The 14,817-nt window shown below is 38.1% G+C and overlaps 2 long non-coding RNA genes across 2 annotated transcripts; one reads left to right on the top strand and one right to left on the bottom strand.

Moving 5' to 3' along the window:
- Nucleotides 1-2,806: 2,806 nt before the first annotated feature.
- LOC131012708 (uncharacterized) lies at nt 2,807-14,817 on the bottom strand. Its single transcript, XR_009097422.1, has 3 exons — nt 14,620-14,817; nt 3,686-3,752; nt 2,807-3,083 (listed from the first exon to the last, which is right to left on the bottom strand). It is a non-coding gene; the product is annotated as an uncharacterized LOC131012708 (long non-coding RNA).
- Nucleotides 4,326-13,107, top strand: LOC131012706 (uncharacterized). Its single transcript, XR_009097421.1, has 6 exons — nt 4,326-4,968; nt 6,853-6,917; nt 7,612-8,208; nt 8,694-10,217; nt 12,102-12,166; nt 12,861-13,107. It is a non-coding gene; the product is annotated as an uncharacterized LOC131012706 (long non-coding RNA).

Below are 14,817 nucleotides of genomic sequence, written 5' to 3'. Positions count from 1 at the left end.
ACAAATTTTTAAGGAGTTTTTAAAATCTGAATTTAATATACCCCTCAATCTATTTTCTTATTATATATATATATATATATATATATAAGATTTTCGTGTTTGAAATTTTGTGTTTATATTACTGTGTCCAACTATTATATATCTATTATTTAAAAAAAAAATTATAAAGGGAAGCATTTACTTTAGATTTTTTTTGGTCTCCACATCATCTTTCCCGGTGCCACCATTTCATGTGATGAGTTTAGCATTTATATGATCGAAATTTTTAGTCGGGCTATAAACTGAACAATAGGTTCTATTGTTATGAGTAATTTAGATTACTCAAAAGATTATATATATCAATTCATATAAGTGGGTACACTTGCGATGCGCCCCCCCAAACCCTAACCCTATTCACGCCGCCGTCAACTTCTGATGGCCGGTTACGATCGGTCTGCTCTCCGGCTACCGCCGGTTTCCAACAACTTCTCCAGCCCCAACTCCGCTCCAGCAAGGCTCGGTTCAATTTCTCGTGAAAACTCTTCTTCTTCACACCTGCGGAATAACCCTAATGTCATAGCTGCCGCCTCTGACGGCATTACTCCGGCTTTTACTGTTCCGCCGCAGCAGCCGCTGCTCAATGTCAGTAGATCTGGAGATGATTCAGAAAACGTTCGAGCAGGGAAAGCTCCAGTGACCTCCTATGCGGATGCGATTGCTCCGCGCTTTCCCCGTCAACCCGATGTGGCCACGCATGGGTTTCATGCTGTTTGTCCAACGTTTAATGGGGACGATTGCTCGATTGTTGTTCCTCGTGATATTCTTCTTCAGCAGGTGGCCGAATTTCAATTTGTTGTCATTGGACGACTGCTGTTAAGGACGGGTGATAAACCGCGCCCATTGCCAGAAATTAAGAATGAACTGCAAAAAGTTTGGAATCCTTCGGCTGCCTGGAATCTCATTCCTATGGGAAGGGGATATTTTACTATTCAGTTTGGGAATGAAGAAGATCAGAAAATAGCTAAGGTACAGCTTGCGTGGGAATTATCGAGAGGAGTTCTTCGTATTCGCAATTGGACTACAAATTTCGATCCTTACAAAGAGGTGTCTTCTCTTGCTTCAGTATGGGTTAGAATTTATTATTTACCTATTGAGTATTGGCACCCGGAATTCTTAACGGGCATTGGGCACGCTATAGGGACGCCGATAAAACTTGACGGCGCCACGGCTCATCGTCAAGTTGGGCATTTTGCTCGTATTCTAGTCGAAGTTGATATGTCGTTGCCGTTGCGTGAATATTTGCTTATTGTTGGAGACAATCATGCTTTTAATGTTGAGTTTAGTTATGAGAATTTGCCACTTTTCTGTTTCAAATGCAAGATCACTGGACATTCTCAGGATACGTGTCGTCGTAGACAGAAAGCTAAGGCCACGCCGCCTACGCTTCCTAAGAAGACTTGGCAAGCTACGGGGGTCAGAAGCATTATTCATGGTAAGGAGTTGGAGGACAGCACTGTGCAGGAGGCAGAGGGTGCTGCTCATTCTTCTTCTTCTCGGTAGAATGCCCTTGGACAGCCGAAGTCGTCCCAGAATAGGGCGGAGGCTGCGGTGGGTAGAGAATTTTCGTCTCCTATTCAGAGTCTAACTAAAGGAGAGGATTCGAATTTGGGCCATGGATCTAATTTGCAGCAGCAACAGCAGAGTTCACGATCTGCTAATATTCAGAATTTGGAGCAGAAGTTGGCTGAGTACCAAGATCAGGGGGTGCAGATACAAAACTCTTTTAGTGCTTTGATTAATATTGATAAGCCGACTGGTAGTGAGGACGAGGTGGACGAGGATATTGAGATGGAGACGCCGGCTGGGGATCCGACTGAGATTGTTACGGCTGCTTCTGTTTTGGATGAAGCTCGAAATTCTGAGCAAGCTGGAGAGTTGGTTGGTCAGCAGGCTAAAAAACTGGATGGTGATTTGGGTGGGCAAAGCAAAGACTCGCACACTCCTGCTCCAGAAGATATTGATAGTCGTATCAGTCGGTTAGAGGCGCAGGTTAGCCAAGGAATGCAAATGCTTGTTGAGCAAGCACCGCCTAAGCGACGGGGACGTCCTCCAAAGGGTATGGAGCGTCCGCGCGTTCCACAGACTCAGGAAGATAGCATAAAAAGTCGCCTCAGAAATGCGGAGGAAATGGGTCAGAAGCCGAGGGACTTCGTCATTGATCATAGCAGAAGTGCTAGTTTGCGTGTTATGAATAATATCGCCAAAGGCCGTTGGTCGGAGGACATGGAGATGGACGATTTTATTTATTATTAGGTGTTTTTTGAATGGTTTTTAGAGCGCTTTTTGCTTTGTTTCCTGTTTGACGAGCTCCTTTTCGAGTCTCGGGCCTCTAGTCTGCATTCTTGTGCTTTCAAAGGCTTTTTTCTTTTTCTTTTTATAATAAATCTCAATTTAATAATAATTGTTATGAGTAATTTCAAACTAAAAAGTGACTATGGAGTCAAAGCTTGGACAATTTGTTAAATAATAGTAACACTTAAATTCCAACTTTCTCTTCCTCATATCTCTCAAATTTTTCAAAAAATTGGTCTATACAACCCCAACTACTACGACCCAAATTAGGTTTCTGATCTCTCCGGCGACTATCATCCCGATTTATCAGGTTTCAACTTGAGGAAGGAGCCCCCAAGCGGCGAGGAGAAGGCACCGCCTGTCACAGCCCGCCCTAACTAGGGATAGTTAGGCCGAGTGATCCACGACTAGGGATGGGGTTAAAGAAGAAGGGGAAGAAAAGGGGCGTCATTTATAGCCGTAAAACTTACTCATCTTAATAAAACTCGTCATTTTTATTCATTAATACTCAATTGAAAACAGTCTATGAAAGACAGCATAAAACTTAATTAATATCATTAATCAAGTTATACATCGTATGAAACCATTCTCTTAAGACTCAAAGTATGACATAACATACTATAACATCAACAACATCTTGCAGCGGAAAGTAGCTAGACATATGTATGAAGACATATTCTAGACAGGTTAACTATTTATTAACAACCCTGGAGACTCCGCTCATTGCAGCACCATCATCACATCAGCTCAACCTGCACATTTAGAAAACATATGCAGGGCTGAGTACAAAAGCACTCAGTGGGCACGTATGCCTAGGTATAAAAATACATGCTTCAAAACTATAAATTGTCATGCCATCATAATCAGTACAGCAAGGGAGTTTTTCGCTAAAAAGGCCCAAGCTTACTAAGTTCATTTGTGATTCTTAAAGTTCGTCTGATCAGACTAAGTTCTTTTGTAATCTATCATATCTGGAACTTTGTGCCGGAGAGGTGGCCACCTCTCATGGTCACTTGACCGGCCAACCCGCTAGATGACTCACGGTCACTGGTGTACACTAGTCCTGGCAGGATAGCTATCAACTGCTCAGGACCCGAATTCGATTGCATCATTGGCAAAGCCAAAGCAGATAGATATCATACTAAAATTTAAACATTTTATGGCAAGACAATACTTGAAATAACTTTAACTCAAAGATTTTGTCATGAAATAACTTGTTTGAATGTAACATTTAAACTCATTTGATATATATGAAACTGAAATTAACAGTTAGATCATCTCATGCATTCATTCGTATAAGAGGCCTACGATACGTAGGGGATCTCTATATACGTATAGTAAAAGTAATGCCCACCTCGTTGTGTCTCTGTATCAATGAGTAACGTCACTCTCTCCCTCAAGTCGTTACTTCCCAAAAGGACCTTCATTGTTATGAAGAATTGATGAGAAGTTATAAAAGAAACCTCGATCAATAATCTAATCTCTTTTATGAAACATTAGTATCTCTAATGTTCATCTCTCTTGATTGTTAATCAATATAACAATTATTATCTCTCGTCATTACTCATTAATTATAACATCCTTATGTTATAATTAGCAGCTCTTCAATTAAAAGAAATATTTAACACATCGAAAAGTCCACTTTCTTAGCAGATCTATTCGCTCTCATCTCGTCTAATTAACCAATTAGAAGTTAAACTATCCATTAGGCATGTATTTGAGTCACGGGTCAACAAGAATTGACTATGCTCAAATCCTAATTTCACTAAAAATTTCGGCATGACCTATCCATATATAATGTCAACCACGAGATTTCAACGCGTGAATCTCACTACGTGAACTCGTCTCTCGACTCAAAACTTAACATCTTGACATCTTTTCAACGCAAACCAAACAATTCAAAATCATCAAAACTCTTTTGTAGTAGCCCGCTCTTTTATTTATGATAAAAACTAGTAAATGCAATTTTTATAAATGAATCCAGTTTATGGTCCTGATTTTTTTTTTATCAGAGACGGAGTTATTATTTTAGCTTTATACTTTTATAACGTATAAGAAAAACGCGACGAGGATTATTGAGCCATTCAATAATTTATTATCCAGTTTGATAACTGACTTAGCAAAGTCAAGTTATTAATTTATATGCGATAGAAATAGTATTTCTATTATTTACTTGAAGTCGTGATTAATTTTCGACTTATAAAACGAATTATAAAATATGTAATTCGTAGAGAGTTATAACGAAGCGTCGTTATTTAGTAGAACCCAATATTAGTTTTACAAATACTTGTAACTTCAATACTTTACAAATCATTATTTTTCCACTCCCTAATGTTTCCTACACTATACACGCATAATCTCCACTTCTCCACTCCACCAACTATCTCCATCACCTTTTGCTTTCTTCCACTACATTTTTTCTCACCACCCTTTCCACTCCACTAATTCCACTACACCAAACTTTCCACCTACTCCCTTCCCCACCACACGCAAGAATGCATCTAACATTCCATTATACAGGCAACAATCTTTTCATCATCTTCATTCTTCACTAAGGAACCGAAGAGCAGCCACGAGTTCTGCCATAAGCACACTGCTCCGGCAGTGTTTTGCAAGGCGATTCCAGCCATCCAAAAGGTTCCCAAAAATTCCCAAATTAATTGTGTATCATCTTTCATATGTTTTCTATACTTTGGCAAAATTTCAGAAGGTTTGAAGCTCTTATGATTTATTTATGAATTTGTAAACATCACTGCCCATCTGGAATACATTTTTGGTAAACAATCTTTGGGAGGCCATAAGTAAAGTTTCAATCGGTGAAAACCTTTGAAACTTGAATATGTCACTCTAGACTCCCGTATCTTTCTTTTGACACCGGCCTCACCATTTTTGAATAAGGGAAACAACCGGTATAAATTCTTGAAATCTAGTTCTTATTCCATGTACCATCCAGTAGATTTTACAAACCTACGACTTTGAGGTGGCAAAGCCCGACTTAAATCTTTGATTCTCAAGCCTAGCTTTCTACTGAATATTCAATGACATGTTGGGAACTTACTTGCTTAGTTTTAGAATTTTTGGTGAAGCCTAAAGTTGGTTTTCTGATTTATGTTATGAATCTGCCAAACTTGAACGCTTTTTGTGCACTGAACTTTAGACAGTCATATCTTCTAAACCATGAATGTTCTTAGAGTAAATCCAACTGGAGAGTGTTATGATCTCTCCCTAGTTTCCATATTGACCCTTGGGGTTCCCAGTGGAGTTTTGTAAAGGGAGATATGAATTTTTAAAGAAAGCCCACTGACTTGGTTGTAATCTGGAAATCTGAAATTTTCAGATTTTTGCTTGTTAAATACCCATCTTTGAGAGGGCATATCTTGCTCGTTTGAATTGTTTTTCATTCGATTCAAATTGGAGAATGATCCTTGAAATGTCTAGTTTCCAGAATGTCTTTTGGAGCATCATTTGGAGATCCGAGGCAGATTTGGTGTCTGTTGCAAAACAACCCCTTAAGAGCTCAAGTTGTTGAATTATTTTCTATGTATCAAAGTTTATTTTAAAGGATGTTTCATGAAAGATTTCGTATATGTGCGTAACAAGTTTGGGACTATTTATTTTAAATGAGGTCCGTTCTTTATTTAAATTATGATGGACTTTTAATGAATATTTTTGGGATTAAACTCTTATTTCTTGATTTATATAAATTATTTTTTTTAAGGACTTATAAATATGAATTTCGTAGGCCTACTGACCTACTGTGATCGACGGTTTGTCGATGTCTAATAGCTTTGAAAATTTTATAGCAAGTCCCGACATGAGTCTTGAGTACCCTGGTAAAATTTCAAGCCATTCCAACTTCGTTTGATACTTCTTTAAAATGCAAAACATAAACTGCACATTACTACCGAGAATTTCAGAGAACAGATGAAAGAGTCATTTATTTCAGTAGCTTCCTGTGTGATCTAGCTTTCCAAATTTTTATGGTATTCACCTTATTGTGTTAGCTAGATATCCACCAAAGTTGAGCCCAGTTTGACAACGTTTACTATTTATAAAAAATCCAAGTTTTCGATTGTTCAAAACTGCCGAACATGGTAGATCGTGGTAAAAACGTCATATCTCTCAAACCACTTGGAGTTTTCGACTCTACTTTTTTTTATATGAAACTAGATTCGAAGATCTTTCTTTCAGTATGAGTCTCGAGTCCAGGAGATGTCGGAGTCAGAACAGATTAAATTTTGAAGTTGAGTCAGTGTAAAAACAGAGCATGTTTTAATGATGTTTTTGGACTTCGGACTTTAAAGCGAACTATTATCATTTATTTCTTTAAAGCCACTGGTTTATTTAATTAATTGGCTACTCTCTTTTGAGCCTATTAATTATTTGAGGTTACGCTAGTAATGATGTAACGAATTATGGATGCTAGAACCCTAAAACACTAAAAGATACCCTAGGCACGTAGAATTAGACTTTGTCTTATGACAATTACTTCACGAACTTATCGACTCTTCATCAATGAAGGTCCGGGCGACAGAAAGTGAAGCCGAAGAAGAAACGACTCCACGCCAGCTTTAAGAACAATTGAGGTGGGCAATTCCTTACGCGTAAATAAAATGCTATGCAAATGTTATGCTTTAAAATGCAAATTGGATCTTCAAGTATGGTATGCTTTATTACGCTTAAATGAGTTAAGCTTTATTATGATGCACGTTAAATGATTTACGCTATGCTGTTTATACTATTTACGCCCTATGTAATTTACGCTTGATTACACTTATTTACGCTTGAATGCTTTACGCTGATAAGTTTATGCTTATGTTTGATGCTTGCGTCTGTTGGGGGAGGCCTCCCTCAACAGTACGATGCCGTGTCCGTTGAGGAGGGCCTTCCTCACGGCGCGATGCCTGTGACCGCTGAGAGAGGCCTCTCTCGCGGCGCGATGCCAGTATGCCAGTATGCCAGTGTTACAGCGTCTATTGGGGGAGGCCTCCCTCAATAGTACGATGCCGTGACCGCTGAGGGAGGCCCCCTTCACGGCGCGATGCCCGTGTTCGTTGGGGAAGGCCTTCTCCACGACACGATGCGTGTTGATGATTGTTAATGATGAAAAATGCGCTCATGCTGTTTATGAATATGGAAATGTTTAATGAGCAAAGGATTTGAAAGAAACTTATGCCTCTTATGCGAAGTTGTGTTTTGTTGTTGATATTATGTTATATGCTTGGCACTGCCCACTGAGTACTATTGTACTCAGCCCTTCGTATGTTTATGTTTGTGCAGGTTGAGTTGTGATGGGCGATGAAGTGTTGCTGAGTGGAGTTTTTGTTGAACTTAAAGTAGGCTCAGAAAGGATACATGTCTTCATACATGTATCTCAGTTATGCATTCCGCTGTAAACACTGATTATTTCAGTTACACCTTCCGTTGCAAACTCTGATAATGTTTTAGCCAAGCCCCTAACGATGCCTTTTTCCTTTTTAGGAATATAACGCTTATACAAGTTCGTTGAGTACCCTTTTTATGCGAACTATGCCTTTTTCCTTTTTAAGAAATATTTCACGCGTATTCAAGCTCTTTGAGTATTCTTTTATGCGCCCCTTTCTAAACCCGCTTCTTAATTTCCCTTCCCCAGTCATGGTTTTCCCGGATTAATTATCCTTAATTAAGGCCGGTCGTGACAGAGTGGTATCAGAGCAGTTCATTTGCTCTGAGCCTAAGAGTTTATTTAAGCCAAACTTAGAATGGATCAATAAAGTGTCTAGAGTTCAATCAACAAAGCTCAGCACTTCATCGCATCACACTCAACGAAGCAGAATGGTAAACTCTTCCAAGCTTGAGTTAATGTTTACAAAAAGTGAGAATTATCGTAATAGCAAAGTGAGTAACTGTCAATAGCTTTGTTATGTTGTTATTGAATGAAATGATTTACGCAAGTACGATTAAATATGCCTATGGAATGAATCCCTATGAACATAGAGCTATTAAGATATGAGATCACCACTGCGACAGAACATAGAAGCAAACGTAGAAGAAATTCGACTGTATCTTTGGTGGTTATAGTGAAGGCAGCAAGATAAGTGATACATATAGAATAATTTTTAAGCTCATGATTTTATAGCCGCTATGAATCTCCATGACTTATGCCTAAGTATCCAATTTAGATGATATGATATTATATGCTTAAGAATTGATATGACTCATGGATATGAGATGCCAAGGACCCTTAGAGCTTACTACATCAATGTTGTCATTGGAGTTATGACTTGTTTACAAGTTAGAATAAGTTAACATGTACAAGAATTCTTTTGAGGATTGTATTAGATTATGCTAGAGTGTACTAATTGGCACATCCTTGCTATCAGAATGCCGCCTAAGAGAGGACGCCCTGCGAGAAACAATAACAATCGCAGAAACCGTAACGCTGTACCCGAAGAACCACAAGATGCTCGAGGACATAACCCATCCCTCCGCCCCCAACTAGGAGAGTCGAAGAACTCTTTTTAAGGCAAAATCCGCCTACGTTTGACGGAACGAGTGAACCAGCTGAAGCTGAGATTTGGGTGCGTGCAAATGAACGCATCTTCAACTTTCTACATTGTACTGATGAGGAGCGCCTATCTTGCGTCTCATTCCAGCTAACATGATCAGCGGATTTCTGGTGGGAAACACGACGAAAAATTCTGACACCTGAACAATGGGCAAGTTATACTTGGGAAGATTTTAAGACAGGATTATATGATAAATATATTCCGAAAAGCTATAGGAAGAAGAAAGAAGTTAAGTTCTACGAGTTGAAGCAAGGAAAGAAATCTGTGGTTGAATAAAACAAGGAATTTCACCTTGCCCAAATTGTGGTAAGATGCATAGGGGTGTCTGTCGTGCCGGGACTAACGGTTGTTACAATTGTGGCCAAAAGGGTCACTACTCCACGCAATGCCCCAACAAACAACGAGGTTCAACAATTGAGAACAGCCACACCCCCTTGCCAGCAATACGTGGACACTTGCGAAATCAGTTTCAATCACATCAGTGAAAATCTTATGGAGGCACCGCAGATAAAAAAAAAATTTACGTGGGAGTTTGAAGACAAAATGAAAGAGAAGTACCCGGATTGTTTTAACAGAGATATGCAAATTTCGGGACGAAATTTTTGTTAAGAGGGGTAGTATGTAGTAGCCCGCTCTTTTATTTATGATAAAAACTAGTAAATGCAATTTTTATAAATGAATCCAGTTTATGGTCCTGATTTTTTTTTTATCAGAGACGGAGTTATTATTTTAGCTTTATACTTTTATAACGTATAAGAAAAACGCGACGAGGATTATTGAGCCATTCAATAATTTATTATCCAGTTTGATAACTGACTTAGCAAAGTCAAGTTATTAATTTATATGCGATAGAAATAGTATTTCTATTATTTACTTGAAGTCGTGATTAATTTTCGACTTATAAAACGAATTATAAAATATGTAATTCGTAGAGAGTTATAACGAAGCGTCGTTATTTAGTAGAACCCAATATTAGTTTTACAAATACTTGTAACTTCAATACTTTACAAATCATTATTTTTCCACTCCCTAATGTTTCCTACACTATACACGCATAATCTCCACTTCTCCACTCCACCAACTATCTCCATCACCTTTTGCTTTCTTCCACTACATTTTTTCTCACCACCCTTTCCACTCCACTAATTCCACTACACCAAACTTTCCACCTACTCCCTTCCCCACCACACGCAAGAATGCATCTAACATTCCATTATACAGGCAACAATCTTTTCATCATCTTCATTCTTCACTAAGGAACCGAAGAGCAGCCACGAGTTCTGCCATAAGCACACTGCTCCGGCAGTGTTTTGCAAGGCGATTCCAGCCATCCAAAAGGTTCCCAAAAATTCCCAAATTAATTGTGTATCATCTTTCATATGTTTTCTATACTTTGGCAAAATTTCAGAAGGTTTGAAGCTCTTATGATTTATTTATGAATTTGTAAACATCACTGCCCATCTGGAATACATTTTTGGTAAACAATCTTTGGGAGGCCATAAGTAAAGTTTCAATCGGTGAAAACCTTTGAAACTTGAATATGTCACTCTAGACTCCCGTATCTTTCTTTTGACACCGGCCTCACCATTTTTGAATAAGGGAAACAACCGGTATAAATTCTTGAAATCTAGTTCTTATTCCATGTACCATCCAGTAGATTTTACAAACCTACGACTTTGAGGTGGCAAAGCCCGACTTAAATCTTTGATTCTCAAGCCTAGCTTTCTACTGAATATTCAATGACATGTTGGGAACTTACTTGCTTAGTTTTAGAATTTTTGGTGAAGCCTAAAGTTGGTTTTCTGATTTATGTTATGAATCTGCCAAACTTGAACGCTTTTTGTGCACTGAACTTTAGACAGTCATATCTTCTAAACCATGAATGTTCTTAGAGTAAATCCAACTGGAGAGTGTTATGATCTCTCCCTAGTTTCCATATTGACCCTTGGGGTTCCCAGTGGAGTTTTGTAAAGGGAGATATGAATTTTTAAAGAAAGCCCACTGACTTGGTTGTAATCTGGAAATCTGAAATTTTCAGATTTTTGCTTGTTAAATACCCATCTTTGAGAGGGCATATCTTGCTCGTTTGAATTGTTTTTCATTCGATTCAAATTGGAGAATGATCCTTGAAATGTCTAGTTTCCAGAATGTCTTTTGGAGCATCATTTGGAGATCCGAGGCAGATTTGGTGTCTGTTGCAAAACAACCCCTTAAGAGCTCAAGTTGTTGAATTATTTTCTATGTATCAAAGTTTATTTTAAAGGATGTTTCATGAAAGATTTCGTATATGTGCGTAACAAGTTTGGGACTATTTATTTTAAATGAGGTCCGTTCTTTATTTAAATTATGATGGACTTTTAATGAATATTTTTGGGATTAAACTCTTATTTCTTGATTTATATAAATTATTTTTTTTAAGGACTTATAAATATGAATTTCGTAGGCCTACTGACCTACTGTGATCGACGGTTTGTCGATGTCTAATAGCTTTGAAAATTTTATAGCAAGTCCCGACATGAGTCTTGAGTACCCTGGTAAAATTTCAAGCCATTCCAACTTCGTTTGATACTTCTTTAAAATGCAAAACATAAACTGCACATTACTACCGAGAATTTCAGAGAACAGATGAAAGAGTCATTTATTTCAGTAGCTTCCTGTGTGATCTAGCTTTCCAAATTTTTATGGTATTCACCTTATTGTGTTAGCTAGATATCCACCAAAGTTGAGCCCAGTTTGACAACGTTTACTATTTATAAAAAATCCAAGTTTTCGATTGTTCAAAACTGCCGAACATGGTAGATCGTGGTAAAAACGTCATATCTCTCAAACCACTTGGAGTTTTCGACTCTACTTTTTTTTATATGAAACTAGATTCGAAGATCTTTCTTTCAGTATGAGTCTCGAGTCCAGGAGATGTCGGAGTCAGAACAGATTAAATTTTGAAGTTGAGTCAGTGTAAAAACAGAGCATGTTTTAATGATGTTTTTGGACTTCGGACTTTAAAGCGAACTATTATCATTTATTTCTTTAAAGCCACTGGTTTATTTAATTAATTGGCTACTCTCTTTTGAGCCTATTAATTATTTGAGGTTACGCTAGTAATGATGTAACGAATTATGGATGCTAGAACCCTAAAACACTAAAAGATACCCTAGGCACGTAGAATTAGACTTTGTCTTATGACAATTACTTCACGAACTTATCGACTCTTCATCAATGAAGGTCCGGGCGACAGAAAGTGAAGCCGAAGAAGAAACGACTCCACGCCAGCTTTAAGAACAATTGAGGTGGGCAATTCCTTACGCGTAAATAAAATGCTATGCAAATGTTATGCTTTAAAATGCAAATTGGATCTTCAAGTATGGTATGCTTTATTACGCTTAAATGAGTTAAGCTTTATTATGATGCACGTTAAATGATTTACGCTATGCTGTTTATACTATTTACGCCCTATGTAATTTACGCTTGATTACACTTATTTACGCTTGAATGCTTTACGCTGATAAGTTTATGCTTATGTTTGATGCTTGCGTCTGTTGGGGGAGGCCTCCCTCAACAGTACGATGCCGTGTCCGTTGAGGAGGGCCTTCCTCACGGCGCGATGCCTGTGTCCGCTGAGAGAGGCCTCTCTCGCGGCGCGATGCCAGTATGCCAGTATGCCAGTGTTACAGCGTCTATTGGGGGAGGCCTCCCTCAATAGTACGATGCCGTGACCGCTGAGGGAGGCCCCCTTCACGGCGCGATGCCCGTGTTCGTTGGGGAAGGCCTTCTCCACGACACGATGCGTGTTGATGATTGTTAATGATGAAAAATGCGCTCATGCTGTTTATGAATATGGAAATGTTTAATGAGCAAAGGATTTGAAAGAAACTTATGCCTCTTATGCGAAGTTGTGTTTTGTTGTTGATATTATGTTATATGCTTGGCACTGCCCACTGAGTACTATTGTACTCAGCCCTTCGTATGTTTATGTTTGTGCAGGTTGAGTTGTGATGGGCGATGAAGTGTTGCTGAGTGGAGTTTTTGTTGAACTTAAAGTAGGCTCAGAAAGGATACATGTCTTCATACATGTATCTCAGTTATGCATTCCGCTGTAAACACTGATTATTTCAGTTACACCTTCCGTTGCAAACTCTGATAATGTTTTAGCCAAGCCCCTAACGATGCCTTTTTCCTTTTTAGGAATATAACGCTTATACAAGTTCGTTGAGTACCCTTTTTATGCGAACTATGCCTTTTTCCTTTTTAAGAAATATTTCACGCGTATTCAAGCTCTTTGAGTATTCTTTTATGCGCCCCTTTCTAAACCCGCTTCTTAATTTCCCTTCCCCAGTCATGGTTTTCCCGGATTAATTATCCTTAATTAAGGCCGGTCGTGACATCTTTATCAGTAAACTATCATTTATACTCGACACCAATTGTTCGAGTGTCAGATACCAACATTTATGTGCGTTAATCATAACTCTCACAACTCACACCATTTAGTCATATCGTATCATCCATCAAAACAAATATAATCAAGTTGTTTTCTAGAAAGTTTTGCTGTTTTTGTGTCATCTTTAAAAATTCATAACAACCAACTCAATCATCATAAACTCTCATACCAATTGATCTCAAAAACTTCATGAAGTGTAGTTCACTCTAAAAATGGTAGTTAACCAAAAAGGTTAAAGGTTTTTGGAGATATTGCTCTTTTAGTGCAGGCTGTCAAAGATTGACAGTTTCTGCCAATTTTGTTTAGGCCATTAGAAACCAAGGCAAACCTTAATAAAATTCCATCAAATTTAATCATCCAAAACTAAAGGTATCCTTGAAGATTTGGTTAAAATTTCACAAGAGAAAACGTTCATATGATCTGCCAAATAAACAATGAAACTCATACACTTTTACTGTTGGACAAATATGACAGCAGAACAGGGCATTTTTGAAATAATAAACTGCTCTGTTTCAGAGGTCATAAAAATCGAAATCTTATGTTTTTAGAAAAGTATTGAAGTCTAGTTTCGTTTAAAAAAAACGGTGATGCAAAATCCTTCATGGATTAATAGATATAAACGTTTTTGTGAAGTCTACCAATAGTTGACAGATTCTGTCAAGGACTTTTCAAAATATCTTTAAAATAGCAAACATCATCCAAAAGACATGAAATTTTTCAGCAACGAAATACACATATCATAGATAAACATACTAAAATTTCAGAGCCATCAAGCAATGAAAACTCATCGAAACATAAGCTTGAAACTGCTGTAAAATTTTGACAGAATTCCAGTTTTAATTTCGTTCAACAATTATCATCCATAAATTGTAAATCAATTAGCATGCTCATGTGATATCGTAGAACACATATACGCAATAATATTCATTATGCAACGTCTCTAACTTCACGAATTTAAATAATCATACTCTAAAAATTTATACAATTTTCGTGCTTGGAAAAATACGAATTTAATATATATCGATTCTAGCATACCCCTAAGCACAAATATCAAGTCAAAACGATCAAACAAAAATCGAAAGACAAGCTAATATGTGAAAAACGGGGCTGCCCTCATGGGTTTCATAGCTACGGTTCGTTCCGTTCTTACTCCCTTCATTAAACATGCTCAACATCTACCCAAGAACAACATACTAAAATTTCACGACGATCCGACGTCGTTTCAAAATAAAGTCGAGAATCGACGTTTTTCGACGTCGACGAAAATCGAAAAGAAAACCATCAAAACGTAGGTAGAGATCTTACCTACTTAGATACGTGATCGAAAAGATGATCGGCGTTCATCTCGGTGCTCAAATCGGAGCTCAAAAGCTTGAGCTCAAGCTAAAAATGGTATATGCGTGAATGGTGTGTGTGTTTTAGGTGTTAGTGTGTGTGAGTTGTGTGTGGGCTGAAAATCAACGTGAGTTAAGAGTGTTTGACTGAACTTGGGCGGTTGGGGGG

This window comes from Salvia miltiorrhiza, chromosome 2, assembly GCF_028751815.1.
Source record: "Salvia miltiorrhiza cultivar Shanhuang (shh) chromosome 2, IMPLAD_Smil_shh, whole genome shotgun sequence".
NCBI lineage: Eukaryota > Viridiplantae > Streptophyta > Magnoliopsida > Lamiales > Lamiaceae > Salvia > Salvia miltiorrhiza.
This window is presented reverse-complemented; position numbering and strand designations above follow the sequence as displayed.